General features: G+C 40.4%; 1 non-coding gene across 1 annotated transcript; it reads right to left on the bottom strand.

The window, feature by feature from the left end:
- Positions 1-288: 288 nt before the first annotated feature.
- Positions 289-370, bottom strand: Trnas-gcu. The gene has a single exon. It is a non-coding gene; the product is annotated as a tRNA-Ser (tRNA).
- Between the last annotated feature and the right edge of the window lie 5,472 nt (positions 371-5,842).

The raw sequence follows: 5,842 nt of genomic DNA on the forward strand, positions 1-5,842 counted from the left end.
ACTGAAGCGGCTTCTCCCCGGATCAATACAATCGTACGAGCTACCACGTAATTGATTCAGATCATTTGATGACTTGATATGTTGAGACACGTAATCATATCATTTGAGTGACTTTGAGCAGAAACGCAGAACACGAAAATTCATTATGTCCATAGTTACAGTAACAACAGAAAAACTTTTCATAGGTACCATTATGTTTCCACACTGCCTCATACATTTCTAATGTAATTACACATTTGTTTGCAATTCAGTAGTATTTAATTTAGCATCCGAATGATTTAAAATGTTCGACGAGGATGGGATTCGAACCCACGCGTGCAGAGCACATTGGATTAGCAGTCCAACGCCTTAACCACTCGGCCACCTCGTCGTTATGTCCACTGGTCTTTGCTAAGAATTATCATCAGAACGTCTCTTCTGTTACGTGAATAAACCATGTACGTAGTAACTGGTCTGTTACGTACCGTTCTTGAACTCTTTCCTTGTCTAATCATACACGTCTCTCGTCATTAAAAGCGATGCTGTGTCTCTTAAGCACTTCTAGAGTTTGGCCACGTGTTTTGCTGGATGCCCCAGAAGAAGACGGTTATCGGTCTATTGCTGACGGACTGAATTTGCTGTTAGGAAGGACACGGGACAGTCGGCCTTGCGCGTGCGCAGGTTGGCAGCCCTGACCGTCAGCTGACGGCGCTTTGGCGGGAGGGGGCCGACCACGCGTCCGCAGCCAATCAGAGCGCGCCGGCCGTGGGCCGCGGTCCGCAGCACGCAGGATGCGTCAGGCGGAAGCGCGAACGCACGCACCAAGGTCAGCCGCGCGTTCGTTGACGGCTTGCCCTCCACGGCTCTGGAACGACATTCCTACGCGTGCTGTGGCTTCACCGAAACTTGAAACAAAGCTCTGTTAGACCTGTTCTTAATAGTTCGTTCTTACTTGCGTTCACCCAGTATTAAAGGAAGTCATAGTTCTGTTGAGGCGGTACATCATTCGGCATGAAATGCCGTCCTTGGCCAGTTCCAACCTAACGAACATTTCAGGTTTATGTACTTCCGACCATACGAACAGTAGAAATCAAATTGCTTTTTTTTACCACCTGGTCAAAATAAAGCTTCGAATGAATTTTTTTGTCTGCTTGCGGGTACATGTCTTCGGTCCTGGCACACATTTAAATCCCCGCGCTACAAGAACTGCGGCAAGCTGCTAAAGAAGCCGAAATAAAGCGGATCAGAAGACGGGCTGCCGCATTCTATTTTGGGTCCGCTACTGCGGTACAAAGACTTCATTGTGCGCCAGCAACGAGCATGTACCCGCAAGCAGACAAAAAATTAATTACGTGACTTTATTTTTCCGCGGTGATAATAAAAATTTCATATCTACCCTCTGAATATAACTTACGCTGTTGGCAGATCGCTGAATATAGCTTACGCTGTTGGCAGATCGCACATGTCGCGAAAAATTAAGAGGACATTTATGTTTTAAATGTATTGTCGAACCAACTGAATGTAAATGACGTTACCGGGTAAGTGCGCTGACCCCCGTTTTCAAACAAACTGGACTGTACAGTAAGCGACAACGTATTTGCCTAGTATCATTTTCTGGAATGTTACACTTTCACTTATTTCGACGATGTATTTAAAACATGCCTTGACATCATCTCTTCATTTTTGATCTCTTGTTCGAACTGCTACAAATGTGTCAGATCACACTGCACCCCGGTAAGAACAGTGACACATCTCAAAAACACAATGCTTGAGAGAAATCGCTGTGAAGAATTCTTTGAAACTTATATTGAAATGGTATAAGCGTCCTTTGAATATCAAGTAAGTAATCTTGACAGTAAATTTCATAATAGTCTGTGTTGTGTTGTGGTCATCGGTCCAGAGATTGGTTTCATGCAGCCCTCCATGCTACTCTATCCTGCGCAAGCTTCTTCATCTCCAAGCAACCTACAGTCTAAACAACAGTAATACGGGTATGTAATCCTGTACTTGCCGATTTATTTTTTGTAATATAATACGATTTCGAACCTCGATCTGGAAAAATTAGTACTCACGTTAAAATAAAAAATGAAAAACAAAATCAAATTTTTGTTTTAGAAAAATACAGACTACAATATTGAAGACTTAATGGAACCTGAAAAAATGTTAATGCAGCCAAACGCTGAACATAAAGACACAACGGATACCTTTCATAATGCTAATGTACGAGTTTCGACACGAAAATGCTTTCAGGTTACACATGTAAAATACCGGCACAGAAAAATTCAGGTTACATAAAATGTATAGATAACAGCCTCATAATAATTCATACAATGAAGAAGAGGAACTTTATGTCATTATATGAAGATATAAAAATTTATACCGACGCGAAAAAATGCAGGAAAAAGACACTTAACGACCACTGCATACAAATTTACGCCATTTCCTTGGACATATGCTACCCCGTTACGGATAGTTTCATTTAAAGGAACTCAGCAATTTCGTAGCTACGTTAAGATGTTAGTAAACACATCCCCATCTTGCAAGCAGCCCACGTTACGTCAAGCGGGCTCTACACTCACTGTGTTGTAACTTTTACCCCCCACGCTAGAGGACGTAACTTTATACGTGACCTAGACGAACCGTCCTCTGTAACTATTTTAGAATTTCATTTAATCTAAATTACTGCCTTAGGCTTTTCGTTGATAAAGTATGCTATTTAAAATTTCGAACATATCCAAATTATAATACTTTTCCATGCTAAAGCATGCTAATAGTTTTAATGTACTCGTGTCAAAATGTACAGTTTTTGTAATCTGACAAGCACCTTTTTCCTACGATATTATTAAACACGTCACTTTTAAATATACCTGATTTCTAATTTAGTAATCATTTGACCTGGAAGAGCAGTGGAACGGAATGGACAGTATCTTGAAAGGAGGATATAAGATGAACGTCAACAAAAGCAAAACCAAGATAATGGAATGTAGTCGAATTAAATCATGTGATGCTGAGGTAATTAGATTAGGAAATGAGACACTTAAAGTAGTAGATGAGTTTTGCTATTTGGGGAGCGAAACAATTGATGATGGTCGAAGTAGAGAGGATATAAAATGAACACTCGCTATGGCAAGGAAAGCATTTCTGAAGAAGAGAAATTTGTTAACATCGAGTATAGATTTAAATGTCAGGAAGCCTTTTCTGATAGTGTTTGTATGGAGTGTAGCCATGTGTGGAAGTGAAACATGGGCGATAAATAGTTTGGACAGAAAGAGAATAGAAGCCTTCGAAATGTGGTGCTACAGAAGAATTCTGAAGATTAGATGGGTAGATCACGTAACTCATGAGGAGATACTGAATAGAATTGGGAAGAAGAGGAATTTGTGGCACAATCTGACTAAAAGAAGGGATCGGTTGGTAGGTCACATTCATTGGGATCACCAATTTAGTATCGGAGGGAAGCGTGGATGGTTAAAATCTTAGAGTGTAATACCACAGCCCCTTGGGATCCAGTATCCTATTCCAGCCTCATCTCCACCCTCCCGAAGAGGGCATTGCTTTGACATTGTTTACATTGCGTCTCATCAGTATATGGAATGAAGGAAACATGTTGGATTAAAAACAAATGTACCATCATAATTTACACACAGTACTACCTACAAGCACATGGTAGGATTGATTTTGCTGTTGTAAATATGGAGTAATTAAAGATTAAAGTTCCGATATTTCCAAGTCATAGAGAGACAGCAATTTTTTGTTTTGAAATATGACACGATGATTTTTCAATCAGAATCAAGCATACTCATGTTTTAATTGGTGTTAGTTAATACAACTGTAATTACGACCATATAGAAACGTAAAATTTTACTCGTACAAAAATTAATTAGTTGCATCTAGGCCTTTCGTTCAATAAAACTAACCACTCTGTTCACCTGTAAATGATAGCATGGTTTTTCTCTAAGTCAGTTAAATACTATATGCAAATTAAGGAAATATATTGTGCAATGATAAAACATGTAATTTATGGTCTTAATAGAAACAGATTCTTTCCTCTCTTTGTATGAAATTATTCACTTTTATTCCATGTACATTTGAATGTAATTTGGGAATATATACGTAAAAATTTTAATTGTATAAATGCAAAATTCAGTATGTAATAATGACAGCAGTTGTTTAAATGCATATAAATAGAGGCGATTTGTACGCTGCCATCTTTCTGTCTTAGACCGAATTTTGTATCAACAGCACGAAGTCAGACTTCGTAAGTTCCACGATGTACGTTCGCCGTCGAACATTGTAGTGTAATGACGTATAGATTTGTTTAAATGATTTTCATTTGACATATGACCGTGTGTAGACTTCGTCACCTACGTCAGTTACAACCCACTTCAAAATTATTTATATTCTTTTTAAATTGTCTCAGAATGGTTCTTGAACGAAACTGTAAAACATCATTTGAGTCGTATGGACAGAATTACGTCACTCGGGCCAATTGGTTTGCGTAAACTTTTTCAATTTAGATGTCGTTTGTTTCTCCTCAGAAATTATATTGATACACGTTATCTGATTTAATCGATATTAGGACCACATTGAATAAACTTTTGAGATTCAAAGTCGCGATGAACGCTGTCAAAATTCAAAAATCTTGTCAAATATACTATTAATCCATTCACATAATTCTTCATAAATAAATCCTCGGAACACGTATTTCAACTTTAGTAGCATCCACTAATTTATTATCTTCCTACATACAGACGTGAACCTGAGCCTTGACAAGACAAAACTAACATTATCAATAAGATTAAACTCTCTACGACGTCATTGTTGTACAAAACATTACAAATTATTCATTTTCAATTTTTAGAAGCACGACGCAACAAATCGGTTTCAGAATCTTCTGTCGCTCTTTGGCTGTCCGCCCGCGACGTATAGTGGCCAGCAATTTTCCCTCTGGTCCCGGCAGCGAAGATGCTGTCTCCGTTCGTTGCGCCGCCCTCTCCGTACATGAAACATAAAAAATAAATACAAAACTTTAGACAATTCACAAATATTACAAAAATTACATAAACAAAAGTAAATTAAACTTATATTCACCTGCAAACTGGGCTGACACTGGTGGATGGGTCACACGCATCTTGGCCCAACCAGCGCGCAACAACATCCGACAAGCTAGTACAGCAGAAATCAAATGGGCCATCATGCATACCACCGCTAGGAAGGCCCCTGGTCACGATGGCATTCAAAACCGTGTCCTCCAGGAGTTCACGGACAAAGCTGTAGACTACCTAGCACACATTACGAATGCCATACTCAAACACCAACACTTCCCCGCCTTTTGGAAGACGGCCAAGGTCCTGATGTTCAGGAAGCTGGGGAAAGACCACTCCCTCCCACAAAATTACCGACCCATCAGTCTGCTGAGCGCGCTCAGCAAGATCGTTGAGAAGGTAATATTAAAACGACTCACCAGGCACTGCATCACAAACGACACCCTGAGACCGGAGCAATTCGGTTTCAGGAATCACCACTCAACAACACAACAACTCCTCCGCGTCGTTGAATACATAACCCACGGATACAACACAAGCAAGGCAACTGGGGCGGTGTTCCTGGACATCGAAAAGGCTTTCGATCGTCTATGGCACAACGGCCTAATACGCAAACTCAGTGACGCAGAGTTCCCCGACGGGCTCGTACGTCTCATACACTCATATCTCACGGACAGGAGTTTCAACACTGACGTGCAGGGCAAACAATCGACACGACATGGTATACAGGCAGGAGTACCCCAAGGAAGTATCCTAGGGCCCTTACTGTTTAACCTCTACATCAACGACCTCCCAGCTACACATAACACGACGGTAGC

Source organism: Schistocerca americana, chromosome 3, assembly GCF_021461395.2.
Source record: "Schistocerca americana isolate TAMUIC-IGC-003095 chromosome 3, iqSchAmer2.1, whole genome shotgun sequence".
Lineage (NCBI taxonomy): Eukaryota > Metazoa > Arthropoda > Insecta > Orthoptera > Acrididae > Schistocerca > Schistocerca americana.